The 19,399-nt window shown below is 43.5% G+C and overlaps 1 protein-coding gene and 1 pseudogene across 6 annotated transcripts in view; one reads left to right on the forward strand and one right to left on the reverse strand.

The window, feature by feature from the left end:
- The window catches only part of IL19 (interleukin 19), a 102,571-nt gene that overhangs the window by 33,542 nt on the left and 49,630 nt on the right, over positions 1-19,399 (forward strand). The window lies entirely within an intron of this gene.
- On the reverse strand, positions 11,755-12,301 carry LOC114221912 (small ribosomal subunit protein eS10 pseudogene; annotated as a pseudogene).

The following is a 19,399-nucleotide window of genomic DNA, read 5'->3' on the forward strand; positions in this document are numbered from 1 at the left end:
CATCAAGCTACTCCCCAGTTTGGCCACTGGCAGAGACTTCTCATGGACCACCAGGTCAAGTCTAAATTCGTAGAAGTGCCTCGGTTTCCCCATCCGCCAAATGGAAATAAAGACACTACCACTTTTGTTGGGAAGATAAAATGAGATAACAGATGGAAAGTGCCTGGCACAGCAAGTGGTATACACTAGGCACTCAGCAAATAGTGTTTTATTTCACTCCAGTTTCTCTCTATGGTCTATCTCCTCAAATATGCCAATGTTCTGTTCCCTGCTCCCTAGACCACTCCTCCTTCCTTCCTGTCTCCTATACATTCACTGATTTCCATGTGATTGTGCCCTCTATGTGCCATCACTCCACCCCACGCCCCGCCCTGTGGAAGCCTCCTCCTACTGCTTCAGTTCTCACTGATACACCCGTCTCTGGGCGGTTGTATTTCAGTTTGCCCCTTGATCACTGTATACCCTCTTGGTATATCCTCCCTACTTGGGACATGGGTGTAACTTTCATCTTCCCATGTAGACTATAGTTTCTCAAGTTCAGGAACTGGGCTCATTGCTTCATTTGATTCCCATACCCAACAGGTCACTAAGTGAGCAACAGGTTTTTTAGAAGAGACCTGGGGGTGCGGGTGGGTGTGTGGCAATGGAAAGTTACCCAAAGTGATGGGGAAACCAGCTGGGGCACTTCTGTTTGGGGATTTCCCTGGACCATGACCTGTATCAAGCCCCTTGCTTTGTAATCCTGCCATACCCTTTGTTTTCTATACTTATTTCTTTCCTTGGTACCCATTTGAATTGGCAAAGGCACTGTGGGATGCAGAATGTTGGAGATCTCAAGGTATAGGCCAGTGAGTGCATCCTTCAGGGCAGGATGAGGGACCCTAAAGCCTTGTGCTCTACAGACCACTCAATGCCTCCCAAACCCCACACCTGGAGCTCCTGCTCTAGACTAGGCCTCTCTCTTGCAGGGAGCAGGGATGTGGGGAAGAAGTCTCTTTTCTCTCTGCAAACAGCTCAGGCATAGGGGCCAGTGTAGATCCAGATACATGGGCCAGCTGAAGTATCTGAGAACACCTGGCAGCCAGGGCTGGGACTGTTCAGCCAGCAGCAGTCTGCGAGCTGTGGTCTGTTGTTAGAGGGGATGGGTGAGTCATTCTAAAGTTTTAGAACCTTTCTAGACCCAGCCCCATTTTCTTGACACATTTTACTCTCTTTTCATCCATCTGGGTTTATTCTGTCACATATCTTGCCTTCTGCTCTGGGGCTGCTTTACTAGCACCAGTCTTGGATGATGCTTGGTCAGGGGTAGGCTTTGAGTTTGCTCAGCCCAAGCTGATATACCTGCATTAAGCTCAGATTAGATGCCCCAACAGCCTGGCCTATCCCTTCCTACTTACCACCTGTTTTCCACTTTACCCAAGCCAACTCTTGGACTCTTCCCTATACTTCAGGACTGTAAAGTGTAGAATACTAGAACTGGAAGGAGCTGTAGGGACTACCTAGATTACCTTGTTTCTCTCTCTGTGGAGGAGGAGATAGACCCAGGGCTTGGGAGTAACTTGTGTGCTCATATAGCATCTGCACATGAATAGCTCTGTGCTTGCCCATCCTGGAATCAGAGCCTACCCTCAGATTATTCCCCATAGCCCATTTTTAGATTCTTTGTGTCTGAATCAGTGACTCCCTTCTTCTTATTTCTTCTACTACGAGTCTTAAAAATCACCTTCTCTATGAAGCCTTCTCTTGATTAATTCAGCTCTCTGTTCATCTTTACCAGTGGGTGGCTTGGACTATGTTAATTTTCACTTAGTATTTTTTTTCTCCATGAGTTCCTGTAGGATAATTTCAATATGTTCATTGTCATCCCCATTAGTCTGGCAGCTCCTGGGGGTCGAGTCCACTCTAGGAGTACTTGAAGGCCATCATCTTTTTCTTCTGGATCATCACCCTTTGTCCAGCATGGCCATAAACTCAAGGATACTTAGTGCAGGAGGTGGGTAGCACTGCCTGATGACCTAGGTCACAAAGTCTTTTTCTGCCAAGGGTATGGCTGGGATAAGACTTCAGGGAAGAAGAACCTTCTGTGACTCCTATGTTGGGATCAGTCTCTAAGGGTCAGGGCTTACACCCTCCAGTGTAGAGGCTTTATTGCTGGACAGGATGTGAACATCCTTGGTTTTTGCATGGTCAAATTAAGTAACTTGTCTGGGGTCACACTGTGACACATTCATTGCCAAACCTGTTCCTTTTGCCAAGTCAGTCCTCCTATGTGTTTTCTTGCTCAACCCATGCAGAACTCTAGAATTCTCAGGCAGGGAGGGAATCCACAGTTACGGGTAGGTGGGATGGGCGTCATGTGATACATTCTCCTAGGCAGAACACATGAAGTCAGAGACATCAAAGGATTTGTGCATTTACCTGTGGTCACCCATTTCAGCATTCCATACCTCAGACAGTTCAGCTATTCTTGCAAATGTCTAAATTTCTGCCCATTTAATTTGATTCTGAGCCTCTTATCCTGTTTCCCTTGCCCCTGTGGGAATGGGGAGGCATCTATGCTCATTTGTCTAAAAAAAATATTACTTGAAAAATTACTCTTCAAACTGAAACACCATGGTTTCTTGATTTATTCCCTTGCCCCAGGCCCAGTCAAGCTTCCTGCTGCCACCTCCAGACCCATCTATTCCTATCACTCACGAGTTCTAGTGGTCCCATAGCCAAAGGATGACAGCAGCTGGCCATTTTGGGCCATGACCCTTCAGGGACCAGGGCTTTCTGGGACATGATAGAAACCTAGAGAAGATGTAGTGGTTTATAGGAAGTGCAACATTCTGGGATTTTGGTTCTGGCTCTTTTTCCAAGTGACTTTAAGATAAAGCAATTTCTGAAGAGGTTTAAAATAAGCACCAAGGTAAGAAACTTGGATGTCATTATGCCCAATCTCTGATTTTAGAAACTAAAGAATGGAATCTCACAGCTAGCTTGTGGCATAGCTAAGGACTGATCAGGGCCACAGACCTCTTGACTGCTCAGGGAACCCAGAACTTTCTATGTTTGGTTGTGCTGAGTTGGACTTGAAGGAGGAAGCAGAACATACTTGCTGTAAGTTGTGGGGCAGGTGACTTCCCCTGAACAACTTGCTGCTTACTCCTTCCTCCCCACAGGGTCCCAGGCAGAGTCAAATCTTACCTAGGCACAGTCTTACTCTGTTTCCCAATCTGGAGTCTTGCATCAAGGTGCCATGGGGCTTTGGTTTCACTTGTAGATATGGCTTTGCTTTTTCTGAAGCTTTGGCCCTGCCCTTTCCAGCTCTGGGCCTTACTTTGGTCAGCTGTAAAATGAGGAGAATCATCCCAAGTTCCTTGTCTACTGTTCCAAGGCAGTACATCTGAGAAATGCTTCGAGTTCCTCAGAGAGAGAGGAGGGGCAAGGGAAGAGACTGCTCCAACAAGGGACATGGTTCTTATGAAGGGTGGGAGGAGACCAGAGTGTTAAAACCCAACAGTTGGATTGCAGTGCTGGTCATTTAGAATGCAAGGGAGTCAACCTTACAAGCATTTGCTGTGTGAGATATTTCTCTTGAATTATTTATACAATAGCCCTAAGAGGTGGGGTCTAATTTTACTGAGAAGAAACTGGAAGTCAGAGAGAAAGCTGAAATAACTTGCCCAAGGTCACTCAGCTAAGTGGCAGAACTGGGCTTCAAGCTCAGGCAGCATCGCCTCAAGTTCACGTTCTTAGCTACGTTGCTTCCCTAGAGCCTGGGTTGAAGCGACATCGCAAGATGAACGGAGTCTTCCCCATTCCCCAAAGGCAGGGATTATGTGACCTGGAGGTTGAGAAAGAGGGAAGATCTGTGAGAGGTAGAAGTAAAAGGATCGAGATGAAAGGGTTTAGGAGCTGCTGGACAAGAGGGGTGGCAACTGCTCATTTCTCTCCCTCTTGAGCGCCCAGCTCCTGTTCTTCACCTGGCCAGGTGTTTCATCTAGGTGTGCCCTCTCTAGCCTGCAGGAGGCTTGTACAAGCCCACACGAGAGCCCTGGCATCACCGCTGTGAGCAAGGTGCTACTCTTGTGGAACTAGAATCCTCTAGGGACTTCAATTTGCATGGAAATGACAAGGACAGAAAAAGGAAAGTGAAGTTAAAGTTCAAGCTCCCATTGCCCCACTCCTGAGTCAATTTCCTATGAACCTAATAAAACTAAAACTTTGGAGTCTCTCACTTGCCCCAGATTTTCCCAAAGCCCTGGACCTACTATTACATTAGTAATTACACACACACACACACACACACACACACATTTTTTTTTTTTTTCTTAGAGAGCACTCCTTCTAATTATATATGACTCAGGGCTCCATTAAAACTCACTGTGTCCGTCCCCCACCTGATTAGCTAAATGTCAGAATCCCACAACCCCCTGAGAAACACCAGTGATGCCCCTCTCCTCCTGGAGCCCTCCCACACAGTAGGAGCCTTGATTGAGGTGTGATTCAGCTCAGAGTAGCTGGGTTAAGTTTTTGTAAAGAGGTTGCCGTGTGTGCACTTTAGTAGACCTCAAAGCCACCAGAAGGTTGGAGCTTAGTGTATTTCTTTGTAATGATGACTCTCTATGATTTTTCTCCATAGATAGAAACAAGTATGCACTGATATGTTTCCACAAAGATATAGAGAGGGATAATTTACATATGAATCCATGTGTTCCTCACTATCCACTTGTGTGGATGTATGTAAGCATGCAAGTGTATAAACACTTCTTAGATTTGTTCTATCGAGTGAGTCACTTTTGCTACAGGGACCTTGGATATAGAGTCATTCCCTGGGACCAAGGATACCTAGTTTATTCCAGGGGTCTAGAAGACACCCACGAAGGGTGTCTCAGGACTGCTTTAGCCTGAGCCATGTAGGTTCTTCACTACTAGGTTGCAGGGCAGGTTTAGAGGAGTTGGAAGGGCCTCTGGACTGAGATCCTGAAGGGAGGGAATGTGAAATGGAAATGAAGAACAATAAACTAGACCTTCATACCTCTTCCTCATTAGCCCGCATCCTGGATGTGGCCCACTTCTTCATACCTACCCATGCTTCATCAAGGGTTGCTGATTGTGGTGATACAGTCCAGCTAGCTGAAGCAGAAAGGGAGTATATACTACAAGGATCTTGGAGTGTTCTAGAATATCCATGGACTGAGATGCTGCAGGTCACTGAGGGGCTGGAACTAGGAATGGGAATCATCAGAAAGCCAGGCCTCAGTCTCACACTGACTGAGGCCACATGGCCACTCCTTTCTGCTTTCCTTGGTGCCCCTGCATTCTGCTCTCTCCCCAGGCTTGATTTTTCTGCAACTCTGAGCAGTTTGTAAAAAGCTGCAACTACACAGCTCCAGAGGCTACTTGTTTTTAATTCAAAGGACAAGCAAAAATTGATTAGTGCTCTAAAGTCTCTAATTCCAGTTTCTGGGAGAGAGACTAATGACTCAGCTCAGGTCAGGTGTCCATCTCCAATCAGCCACATCCAGTAGACCAGGGTCACACTGGAAAAACATCATAAATGGTGCCCCAAGTCAAATGGCTTGTCCTCCATGAAGACCCCCAACTAATCCTGTGGGAGAGGTGCCCTTTCCCCTGAGTTCCCATGGCACTTTATCTGCCCCTCTCCCACAGTACTTATTGCTTCTTACCATGTGTTAATATTGCTGTTATAAAAATCCTATCCACCATCCCACGTATCCATAAGCTTCTTGTTCATTTATCTTCGTATCTCTTATAGCTTGTGTGAACAACAACAAACAAAGGACATGTGCTCAATAAATATTTGAAATCATGATTATCTCCAAATAAATCAATTTTCAGGAAATTTAACTTGGTCAAGTCTTTCATTTCTTCTCACTGTCTTGAGTTGATTAAATATAATTAATTCAACCAATTAATTAATTGGACCAATTTAATTTCTACACACAAGGCACTATCTTGGTTGTGCAGAAGCTACACTACACAAGACACAGGGAGTCCTTACCCCACTGAGGTTAACGGTGGAGACCATCAACAGACAGTTTACTGTGAACTAGAATTTATGCTGGGTGCCAGGCTATAAATGTATAGTCCCCAGCACTGCCTCAAGGGAGCCCAGTTTCCCTGGGAATCACAGAGAAATCATCAGATATGTTACTGCACAATAGGGCAGTGCTGTTTAAGGTTGGAGAAGGGTTGTAAGAGATCCAAGAGAGAGTGATTTACCATTAGGGGAGAAAGAGGTAGCCGAGGGAGGTTTCACTGAGATCAGTGACACATGACTGAACTTGAAGTGTGAGTATGAGTTTGTTAGAGAGAATGTGAGTTAGGGTATGTGGTGAGTATGTTTGGGGGTTTGGGGGCAGGGGAAGGTTGCTGGGAGTGATGATGATGAGAGGCCTTTCAGATAGGCACAGGCAAAGCAGATTTCTAGCACTGTGAAAGGGCTACTGTGTCTGGAGCATGGTGAGGGATTCAGTGTGTCTGGAGCATAAGGAATGTGGGGGGAAAGAATGGTAAAGTTGGCCAGGGATCTTGCCTGGCTTTGTGTGCTAAGCCCCAGAGGTGATCAGTTAAGTATCAACAGTCAGCATCTGGATTGCTGCTTCAGGCATGGGGCCAGGCAGAGCCTGGAGACCAACAAAAATACTTGGCCAACAACATATTCTAGAAGTCCCTATGATAAAGCATTGCACCAGTGCTGCGGTCATTGACCTCTGGCTCATAAAGAGAGATGGCTGGATGGTGAGATGAAATTTTCACTCCCAAATTGCAATCTTCTTCAGAAAGCACCGAATCTTCCAACTTTCACTCCCTCGTGAGTAGAGTGGGATTTTCTATATTTTGCAATTGAATTTAAGAAATCAAAAGAAAATCCATTTGTAGCTAAAAAGGAAAAAAAAAAAAACGCCAGCAGAAAAGGGCTTCTATATCTACATGTCTTTTGAGTTACAGTCTTATTACCCATGGCTTCTTAGCCAATGATATGATGGGGGTTAGAGATAAGTGATTTCCAGAGACTGCTTCTGTCCTGGGATGCTGTTCCTCATGGGACTATTGGTCTGTTCTCTGCTGTCCCGATATGCCAAGCAGAGGTAGAATAGAGCCAAATTCTTGGGAGCTTTCCCAGGTTTTGACCTGGGAAAGTCAACACTGTTCATACCCTGGTCCCATCCTACTTCCCCAGCTCTGTGCCCATCCTCTCCCTACTCTAGATGAACCCCTAGCCAAGCTGGCCCTCCTGCCTCTCTCAGATATTCAGGTGTGCAGGATAGTATTAGACAACCTTTTCCCTCTTCTGTGCCTTTCAAATATCACTCATCCTCCACGTCAAACCCAAAGGTCCTGTCTCAGTAAAGGCATCCCCAATCCATTTGACCCAAGAGCCTGTTCTTCTGTATTCTCCCAGCACTGTAGACTTAACTTCTGTCACTACTTTCACCCCCATAATATTACAGTTATTTATTCTTATGTTAAGTCAACTGAATTTGCTGAGTTCAGGGACTAGACCTCAATCATCTCTACATCCCTAGGAACTTGGCAACAGTGCCTGACCTATAATAGATTCTCAGTGAGTACCATATTTGTTAATATAGAGTGGTTTATCTGGGCATCTTGTCTGTTGGGTTTGGGTAGTATGAAGATGAGTTTGGGTAGTATGAAGATGGCTTTGGGAAGGTTTCCAACAGGCAGAAAATGGGAAAAGGGCATTCCAGGTGGAAGAAATAGTATGAGTAAAGACACCAAGGTGGAGACCATGGACCAATATGGGAGCCTGGAGGGAAGGAGAAAGAAGGAAAGACAGAGCACACTAAGTGCCAAGCATGGAGCTGGGCTCCTTATATGCACTGTTGCACTAGCCTTTACAGAAACTTGGTGAGGTGCTACTATTTCCACAAAGGTCATACAGCTCGAATTGGTGTTAGAGACAGGATTAGACCAATTCTGTTAGACTCTAAAGCCCATGGCTTATCAGGGCTTTAGAGAATTGTAATTCAAGTTGGTGCCTAGAATAAGTGGAAAGAAATAAGAGGAGGGAAGTGCAGAAAGACGTGTATTACAGAGTTATATTATTGATAATATCTAGGGCTTTTTGATTGCCTAACATGGATTAAAACCTGTGCTAGGTACTTTAAATATGTCACCTCATTAAAATGAATGGCAACCCTATTAGGTGATTACCCCCATTTTACAGATAAGGGAACTAAATCTCAGAGAGATTTGATAATCTGCCCAAAGTCACCAAACCAATAAGTGACGGAGTCATGACTTTTTTGACTTTTGATTTTCCACAACCTGGGCTCATTGGGTAAGAACTTAAAGGATGAATCATCATGTAATAATTTGATTCTAAATGACATAACAGGAGTACGGATTTCTCCTTCTCCCCCTCCCCCCCCCCCGCTTCTCCTTCTCCTCTTCCTCCCTCTTTTTTTTTTTTTTTTTGACATAGGAAAGTCCCAAGCCTAGGCTTTTCTTCCAGCACTGTTCTTTTCTCCCTGTACATTTCTGCCCACTGTCCTGTCTCCTTCTTCTGTCCCCTCTGCCCAAATGGATAGAACTGGACCCCATGCATACTTAACTGCTAGCCTTAAAAAAAAAAAAGATGAATCTTCTGATAGATAAGAACTTTTCTTAAGGAAGAGAATGGATAGGAAGATGAGGGAAATGCCTGGCTAAGATCTCAAGACGAGATGGAGAAATGGCCCTAAAAGGGCAGGGAAGAAGTTGTTCCCTTTTCCCATATACTTTTCCTTTCCTTTTTCCTTCATTTATCCTGAATGAGTGAAGTTCAAAATCAGCCTTGTTCAGAATTACCTGGGTTTGCTTGTTCAGAAGGCAGATTTCCTGGCCCCACACCAGATATTCAGGAGGTTTTTTGTGGGGCCACAGAGTTTGCTTTTTTTCAACAAGCACCCCCAGAGATTCTACAAATTGAGAATACTGCCTTTTTGCAGGTACACCCATGGGCTTTAGCTATTAGTGCCAAGAGAATTTGAGGTGCCAGGAACTTGGGACAAGATGCCATCCAGGTGCCTGCCCCAACCAGGAGAATTGACCTGGGGGCTGTGTGTAGGAGTCCCCGTCTTTCGGAATTAGTGATGTGGTTAGAGTAGCAACGTGACTCTCTGTGGACGGAAGAAGGTAGGTCGGATGTGAGAGCCTCCCTCCGTGAACGTGCGTGCGTCATCTCAGTCATCGCTTATATCTTTATTCTCAAAAACAAGTCAGTTTTGTTCCTGTCAGCATCTTGGTTGGCCTGCAACAAAGAGGGCAAGCTGAGATGGAGAAGCCCAGTCACAGCCTTCAGGTGATGCTTTGAGGGCATGGTTGGGTTGGGGAGAGCAGGAAAACTTTACTCAAACTGCCTTCAGTAGTAAAAAAAACAAAAAACAAAAAACAAAAAAACACACACCATGATTTCAGAAAAACACTGCCAAAGGACATAGAGCTATCTACTTGCATGAGTTTTGGGGATTATGGCATTTTTTGTTTTTGTTTTTTATCACCAAGAATGGGGTGATCCGGACTCTCTAAGGAAGTGAATTTCAGCCTGGATGTACTTCAAAATAATTAGAAGCTTTAAAAAAATAGAGATGCCCAGGCCTCACCCCCTCATCTGCTAAATCCAGGCTGTCAGTGGTTGGACCTGGGAATCTATATAAAGCTCCTTGGGGATTCTGGAGCAGCAAGTCTGGTGTTGCTCCAGGGGTTACCATTTGGAAGCCACTCCACTAAGGTGAGAGGGAAAATCACTCCAGCCTGAGCACTATAATATCAAGCCATCTTTTCTCTCCTTGCTTCATCTTTGTCTTCCCTGCCATTCCCTTCCCTTCCCACCATAACATGGCAGGAGCTTCAGAAAGGTTTACCTCTCAGCTCTCTTGTAGAACAACACAGGAACTTATCTAGCTGTGTGAAATCCAGAAGGGCTTTATAAATTTAAATGTATTACATATTTTATTTTCCTTATATTTAAATATGAGTTGCTTGCCATTTATACATGCCCATTGAGTTTGCAAATGACAATTGCAGGATGTGGGCTCCCAGACCCTGGAAGACATGGAGATGAGTCAGATGACATCTGTCCAAGTCATGGCAATAGAAAACCCCTGCACTGGGAGAGTTGGGGCCAATGAACTCTAAAGTCCCTCCCAACACAGACATACCCTGGCTTTGGTGTTAACCATTTCAACTTGTTCTTTTCTTGATTTTCATCTGTTTTCTATACCTCCTTAGAGTTCCTACCAGGTTGAGTGCCTTGAATCATATAGGTAGTGAGAAGCTGAAAGTGATTAGAGATAGAAGGAATTAGGGCAGGTTTTAGTCATAACTGGAGTGCCCAGGGCAGCTGTTCAGTCGTACATTGCACAATTCTAGGGGCACCATTCAAATTGTAGCTAATGATGATAGGCACATTTACTACTACAAGTATGCATCATTTGAGTCAGAGGCAGTATCTTTACTCTCAATAATCTTTTATTGATGTCAGCATCTTTCCAGGCATAGTACAGCCCAATAAAGAGAAGATTTGGTGCCTAGAAGTGTTCCTGACCAGAGATGCCTGCCAGAATGACCCAAGAATCAAAGATTCAAGAGAGAAGAAACCTGCCAAACAAACCTCCCTCAACCAGTCTCCTTGACTGGTTTCTCCACCTTCATTTAGGGGTGAAAGAGAAGAAGATGGACTGGGATTTTTCAATCTAAAATTCTCTATTTGTTTGGGTCCTGAAATTTCATCACATGATAGGAAAAATAGTTGTGGCTTTGAAGGACTGAATGGTTGCTGACTGCAGTGGGCAGATTTGTCCCAATCCCAGAGGAAGGCTTTTTGGAAGAAAATTCCACCAGCCCCCTTCCTTCCCAGATCATACCCCTTTTTCAACGTTCCACTCAATCTTTGGCTTCTCCCTGGACACTATTCTGATCATTCAAAGCATTAAGTGAGGCCCTCTGCCTACATCTGGCTCTCATTCCAGAGTACACCTGTATCTGTATAATTTATTTGGCTTTTAATCATGTATGTATTTCTGATAACTCTCCATTAGCTTCCCTGGATTGTTATTTATATTTTGTGCAAGTTTACTTTCTCAAGGATACTCTAAGCAAATTAATGCATTTACATTACTCATTTACATGTCCAGCAAATAGTTCTTGAGGGCCAACTTGTGCCAGGCATTGTTCTAGGTCCTGGAAAATTCTCTCTCCCTCTCTCTCTCCCATCTATCATCTATCTATCATCTATCTCAGGTGGTAGATGCAACAAAGACTAAGTAGGCTAAGGGGAGTTAAATAATAAAATAAAGGAAATCATTGATCAACAAAATAAATGACAGTTCCATTCAATTTTTGAATTTATTTATCAAAGAACACCATATGCTAGATGCTAAAAAAATTACACCTGTAGTGACTAGAACAAGCTATTATAAAAAGGAAACAATCCAAGTGGAAGAAAAATGTTATTAGGCTAGAAAACATAGTTGTTGCATTAAACTCTAAAATGGAAGCCATGACATGCAAATGGACACTGCAGGGAACAAAATTAGTAACGGATAAGATGAAGATAAATTTCCTAGAACACAAAAGCAAAAGACAAAGAAATGAAAATGAAAGAAGAGAATAATTGTGAAAGACAGATATCAAAGAGCTAACTCACAAATAACAAGAGTTCCTAAAATAATTAACAAAATCATTTGTAGAAGAAGCCATAGATAGAACATTTATTAGCTTTAAGTAAAACTATTATTTTTAATTTTTTTCTGGCTACAAATTTATTCAACACAAAACATCTCCAACTTTACTGAGGTGGCTGACCACGTCCACGACCAAATCCGCCTCTAAACTGGAACTCAATTGCTGACCCAGTCCCACCCAGCCTCAGCTTTCTTGACACCAGGGGGCACAGTGCTTCATCTGTAGGTGTCTCTGTCAGCTTCCCCTCATGTGAGTCTTGCAGGTCGCTCTCCCTCCAGACCTTTGGGCCGTGGTCAGCCAGCCTCAGGGAGGCTGCAGCGCAAAGTGGCAGCACAATCTCGGGGGGCAGGTGGAAGTAATCACGGAGATACTGGGTGCCCTCGTTGATAAGTTACCAGTAGAAATGTCTCCAGGCAAACTGTTCCTTTATGTAGCCTCGTGATTTGAGAGACTCCATGGCCTTCATGACGTGAGGGTTGGGCACATTCTTGTCTGCCAGCTCAGGGTGTTTGGGCATGTGGACATCCTTCTTGGCCACCATCACTCCCTCCTTGAGAAGGAGTTCGTAAATGGCAATTCAGTTCTTCTTGGGCATCAACATCTCCGTGGCTGCTACATCCGGGCCCGGGGCTGGAAAGCTAAAACACTATTTTTTAAAAGATTTTATTTATTTATTTGACAGAGAAAGAGAGAGAGAGAGAGAGCACAAGTAAGGGGGAGTGGCAGAGGGAGAGGGAGAAGAATAGGCTCCCCGCTGAGCAAGGAGCCCGATGCAGGAATTGATCCCAAGACCGTGCGATCATGACCTGAGCCGAAGGCAGACGCTTAACCAACTGAGCCATCCAGGCACCCAAGTAAAATTTTATTTTTAAAATTAAATATGCTTATCAGGAATCTTTGGGTTGTGTCAGGGTCCCAGCTCAAACTGGCTTAAGTAAAAGAGGGATTTTATTGGCTCACCTAATGAAGTTCAAAGGTTTACTAGGAATCCATCTCTCCAGCTCTGGCTTTCTTCTGGGTTGGCTTCGTTCTTGGGTAGGTTGTTCCCAGTCGCTCTAGGCTGATATTCTTCCAGCTTTCCAAGCCCAAGGAGAGGAAAAAATTCTTCCTTTCTAATACTTGTGTGGCATTAACCTTGGTTTAATCCTCAGACTCTGATTGGCTGAGCTTGTGTCAGGAGCTCATCATTGACTCAGTTTAGGCAGCTGAGAAGGGTGGTGGCATTGGTTTTGTTGGCAGGACACTCCCACTCCTGGAATGAGCAGCTGTCTGCTCCATCCAGTGTCCACATGGACTGCAAGTAAGGGAGAGATGGTTTCCCAGAGGATGACGGGGCTGCTGGCCCTAGAAGAAAGGGGAGTGGATGTGGCTAGGCTAAATAACATCCTGTTGGACAGATTAATAAAAGAACTACTCCCAGACCTATTAGTGCAGAATTTTTAACTCTAAAAGGTTACCAAAACCCTATAAATAAATATGCAGCAAGAAAAAAAAAAGTCACATGTACCTCAGATTTCTCCTCCAAAATTCTACATGCTTGGAAGACAAGGGTACAAAGTCTTTTGCATCATGAAGGAAAGAGGTTGTGTGACCTAAGAATTCATTACCTGGGCAAATGGTCATTCATAATATATGCACTCAAAAAATATAATTCCTGGGACTATCCTTGAACAAACTAGTAAAAAATGTGTTCTAGAACAATAAGGATAAATTAAAAGTAAGTATAAAACATCACTACTTCCCATGATTCTACCTCTGAAATTGGTTCCTTTCCACCATCTCTCTTCCTGTCACCATCATCGTTCATGTGGACCACTGCCACAGCCTCTTAACTTGACTTTCCCTTCCACTCTCCACTCTTCTAAGCCATTCTCCTCATATCATCCAATGGTCTCCTAATAAACCAAATCATGTCCCTTCCTTGCTTAAAAGATTTATAGCTTTGTAGGGCACGTAGAATAAATTCAAGCTCCTTACCATAGCCTTTGAGACCTTGCCTGCTTCAGCCTCTGCACATTATTCCCAACTACATTGTCTTTTGCTTACTGCACTGCAGTCATGTAGTCAGTTCTTTCTGTGAGTGTACCAAGCCCCTTCTGTCGGCCTTCACGCATGCTGTTCCCTCTACTTGGAACTGTCTTCTCTTGATCCTTTCTTTGGTTCCTTCTCTTTCATTACATGTGCTTATTTACACCTCTTCCTCAGATGGTCTCTGATCTCACAATCTAAAAATAGACTTCCTTCTATTTTTCTTGGCACTCTTATCTCAAACCATCATCAAGCCTGTAATTGTATGTTTACTCGTGTTCACCTGTGTTATGTCTGTCTTGCCCTGGAGTGTGAATCCCATGAAGGCAGGACCCATATCTATTTTGTTCACCAGGTCTAAGCACTGGCCTACAATGTTAAAGCAATGGAGTAGGGGACAGATTTGAAAGTTCTAAATTAGGGGTGTCTGGGTGGCTCAGTCAGTTAAGCATCTCCCTTCGGCTCAGGTCATGGTCCCAGGGTCCTGGGATCGAGCCATGCATCGGGCTCCCTACTCAGCAGGATGCCTGCTTCTCCCTCTCCCACTCCCCCTGCTTGTGTTCCTGCTCTCGCTGTCTCTCTCTCTCTGTCAAATAAATGAATAAAATCTTTAAAAAATATTAAAGTTCTAGATTAAATGCGCAGATCCAGAATATAGTTTTTTCGGTTTCTGATTTAGTGCCATAGAGATTGATAGAAACTGATGTGATGTAGAATCTCTGAAAGCAGAATTAACAATGCATGCTGAGTGATTGTGACCTTGAAAGAAAGATGCAATTCAGTGGATCAGGGAGAGGTAGGAGGACATTTCATGTGTGTATGTGTGCATGTGCATGCACGCACGTGTGTGTATGTGTGTGTGTGTGTGTGTGTGTTGGTGGTGATGTAGGGAAAGGCAGAAAAAGACTAATAAGCAGAGGTCTAGAACTGAGATGGATTAAGAGTAGTGAACTAAGGATGTGAGGAACACAGCAAGGCTGCTATGTACCACAGGACTCACAGGGGCTTAACATTCAGAGGAAATCCAGAAATTGCTGCCATGAGGACAAAGCTTTCTCCCTAGAGGGGCTTGGTGTGCTGTACCTGCATCTGCCCTAGGACTTTTAGTCTGTGGACAACAAGGACACCTTGTGGCACAAGGAAGGGGTGAGAAATATGTAACAAAGAGGCTACAGGTGCTAGAGGTGCTGCCCAAGAAAGGAAGGCCAGGGGCGTGGGTATCATGAGTGAAGGGGTGCATGAAGATTTTGGATGACAGAAAAGGAAGGCAAAAGGCTCTGGAGACAAACTTGCATGACTCCCCCATGAACCCAGGAGTAGGTCTTGTTTAGGGGGAGCAAGCAAAGCAGCTCTCTATTCCTGGAAAACAAACTTTATGTGTGACTTTTTTTAAAAGATTTTATTTCTTTATTTGAGAGAGAGAGAATGAGAGATAGAGAGCACGAGAGGGAAGAGGGTCAGAGGGAGAAGCAGAGTCCCCGCTGAGCAGGGAGCCCGATGTGGGACTCGATCCCAGGACTCCAGGATCATGACCTGAGACGAAGGCAGTCGCTTAACCGACATTTTTTAAAGTAAACTCTACCCCCAGTGTGGGGCTTGAACTCATGATCCTAAGATCAAGAGCTGTACCATCTTTATGTATGTTTATAGAGATGTCCCTCAAGATGGCCCCATGGGTGTTGCTGTCTGCAGACAGGGGCACCTTAAGAACAATGAAGAGAGGCAGATATGGCATTCTCAGGTAGAAGATCTGGGCTGGCTTACCTGTCTCTGCCATTTTGTATCTATTTAACCTCAAGCTAGCTCAGTATCTTAAGACTGCTCTCACTGAAAGGACGGTTGATGAATGATTCCACAACCTTATGTGTGATCCCCACAGGCTCTGTGATCTGTAATGTCGTTTGCACTTAGTCCTGGAGAATGTGGGCATAGTGGGAAGGGTGTGACCCTCTGGAAATGCTGTCTGTGGGCCTGACCTCCACTGGCTTGTTCTGCCACGTCTTCACTGTTTGCTCAGCCTCAAAGAAAGACTACTGGCCGGCTGAGTAGAACACTCCTCTGCCCAGTTCTCAGCTTTGGCAGGGACTTTAAAAGATGATTTTATTCTTTACCCTGTCTCTGAGAAAGTCTACAACATACTCATCGCAACCTCTGGGCATCTATCTAGTTTTAGAAGACTCACTAGAAAAGGTGAATCTGTGCTTTATCATCTGTTAAGAGTAGCATGTGAGAAAATAAGGTTTAATGAACAATTGCCACTAGATGGCACCATAGTAGTCTCGGTGCATCACATGAGAGCTGCTTCAGACAAGAAATACAGTAGCTACATGGAAGCAACCCAAGTGTCCATCCATAGATGAACAGATAAAGAAGTTGTGCTAGATATACACAATGGAATATTACTCAGCCATAAAAAGGTTGATATCTCATGGATGGAACTTGAGGGTATTATGCTAAGTAAAGTAAGTCAGAAAGAGAAAGACAAATACCATATGATTTCATTTATATATGGAATCTAAAAAAATGAATAAATAAACAAAGAAAAATCAGAAACAGACCCATAAATACAGAGAACAAACTGATGGTTGCCAGAGGGGAGAGAGGTCGGGGGATGGGTAAAATGGTGAAGGGGAGTGGGAGGTGTAGGCTTCCAGTTATGAAATAAATAAGTCACGGTGATAAAACGTACAGCATAGGGAATATAGTCAATGGTATTGTCATAGCATTGTATGGTGACACTTGTATGCTTACACTTGTGGTGAGCAGAGCATAATGCATAGACTTGTCGAATCACTACACTGCACACCTGGAACTAATGTAACATTATATGCCAACTATACCTCAGTAAAAAAATATATAGTAACTATAGGAGTGAGTTGATGAAAGGATATATTTCCACTGAATGACTTGCAAGATACTTTCCTTCATTTCCAAGGATATTGAAAAATTTCCTCTGATCAATCAGAGGATGGTGGGTTCCAGCTCAGCAATTGCCAGGTATGGAATCAACCACCCCATCTATGTTTTTGAAAACCTTATAGCAACTTCACCTGGGGGAAGCACAGTCTTCTCAAGACCCATCACCACCACTCTTTGTTGCCACTAGACTTACAAGTAGAGTCAAATATCAACTTTCTTTAGGGGGGACTAGTACAAAATCTAACTCAGAGGAAATCATTTAAATGCTAAAAGAATTGCAAGATTGTATAATACACATTGGCAAAAACTTGGGAAATATATGCAGAAGCATGTTCTATGGGTGCTAGACAAAGGATGATGGAATATAGCACTGGATGAGATCAAATTTATTGGGTGCATTTATTAGATATTCTGGGTTTAAAGTGTTAGTTTTTGCAACTGTAAGCGTCTCTAAAACTTTCTTGGTTGGCTGACAGAACCTTGGACTCAGTAGTGGTATGTGTTTAATAAGGCTGGAATGCTAGAACTTCTCTGACAGGATATAGAAGAAGGCATTCAAGATAGGGAGAAAGGAATGATCACGTGACTTTATCACACAAAATCTGCACACCTACCCCCCAAATACATAAACCAGAGAAGACAAAACATTGAGAAATACATTATTGATGTGAGCACTTGCATCTCTGAAAAACTCTGAAAAATGCTGTTTTCTGTAAGCCAGATATAGTGGTGGAGACACCTCTGTTGAGTTGAGCTCACTGATGCCAATGGGAATGAAGGGATTCCCATATAGCAGAGGTCAAATGACAGAACTTAACCACCAAAGACAAGGGGACATTTACCATAAAAGACAGCATGAACGTAGTGCTAATCAAACTGTTGTGAGACTAGGGATCTTTAGTTGGACAATTGATCATGGTGTACCTAGGAATGAAAAAAAAATGATAGACTACTAGAATGACCTGTAATAAAAAGTCTGGTGGCCAAAAAATTGGCTTGAGTGACTTCTCATCTAATTTCTAGACCAAGTCACTTATAGACTAGGAGTCTCTTGATTGGAGGGGGATGAAATGACCAATCTTGTGGACTTCAATTAACAACTTTCCCCAGCTATTCCAGTACTTGCTTAATGGACCTATATATGACATAGCCATAATGATAAAGATGGGGTTATGTGTGGACTCAACAACAGAGACTTGCCTTAATCAGGGTTTTTCTGGCCAGCAATGCTGCTGAATGCCTAACTTGTGAACTATACAAAGGCCCTGATATGGCACCATTCCCTAATGGGCCCAGCCAGCCCTCAGGGGCAGGTTGATTCAATTGTTCCCTTCTACCGTGGAGAAGAGCAACATTTTTTCCCTCCGAGTACATACCTGCTTTTCTGCCCAAGAATCTTCTGCCAGCATCGTCTGTGATTACAAAATATGGCATACTGCAAACAACATTGCTTCTGATCAAGACAGTCATTTCAAAAAAAGTGCAGCAATGGATTCATGCCCATGCAATTAACTGGTATAGCCATATACCCCACCACCCAGAAGCCGCAGGCCTAGTAGAAAGATTTAATGGATTACTGAAGGTATGGTACCAGTTGAGAGATTATATATTGAAAGGACAGTTCTTCCTCAAAAGATGTAGATTATACTTGGGATTATATATATATTTCCCATACCCTGTCTACATGGGCCTGGGAATCAGAGGTAGAAGTGGACTAGCTCTTCTCATTACTAAAACTCATAGCCTGCCCACAGATGTTTTGCTTCTGATCCCTGTGACTTTGAGCTCTGCTCATTTGGAGTCTTGATTCCCAAAAAATGAATGCTTCTTCCAGAGCATACACCAATATTGCATTGATTTGGAAGATGAGACTGCCACCTGATCATTTTGTGTTCCTCAGGCTACTAAACCAACAGGCAAAGAAGAGAGTTATTCTATTGGCTGGGGTGATTGATATTTATTAGCAACTCACTGGGGATGGGGGACTATATTTGGAACCTGTGTGTTCTCTGGACTGAATTTTCATGCTGATAGTAGAAGTAAATAGAAGATGACAATTTTTCCACCCACCCCTGCCAAAGCATATCCAATGATGATTCAGACCCTTTAGGCAAGATGAATTACCCCACCATAAAAAAAAACCCAACCATCGGAGATGCTGTATGAAGACAAAGGAAATATGAAATGGGTAGTGAAAGAAGGAAGTTGTAAACATCAATTATGGCCTCATGACCAGTTACTTGCTTATTATGCATGTGTGTAGATATATAATTGTATATATTAATTCTTTTATTATTCTCTTTCCTTCTTATCCTTATTATTTTTGCAAGTTTTATTGGAAGTTAACTTTATAATTTGTTTTTTTTGGAAACATATGTTCAGATGAAATTGAATTTGAGAAATAACCAATGCTGCTCAGGGATGGGTACAATGATAGTTGAGACTCTGCAGATCTGAGTTTGGGAAGACAACACTGTCTTTGTTTCTATGCAGAAAAGTTGCATTTGGGGGAGAAAACAAAGGTTTTTGTGATAATAGCAAAGTTCATAATTTGTAGAGTAGTGTTATGGATGCTGAATAGCCAAAGGAATGGACTGTATCAGTTACCTTAATGCCTCTCAGTTTCAAACTTACCATTTTTTTTTAAATGGGAAAATAACTTTATTTTGTCTGGGGGAGTGGGCAGGCATCTAGTCCCAGAACTTCTGGGATTACTTCTTGATGCTGGCAGCCTTGGTGATCTTGAGCACCA

The sequence above is a fragment of the Eumetopias jubatus genome, unplaced genomic scaffold (genome assembly GCF_037043125.1).
Source record: "Eumetopias jubatus isolate StellerSeaLion01/CBP00866 unplaced genomic scaffold, mEumJub1_p1.0 scaffold_12, whole genome shotgun sequence".
NCBI lineage: Eukaryota > Metazoa > Chordata > Mammalia > Carnivora > Otariidae > Eumetopias > Eumetopias jubatus.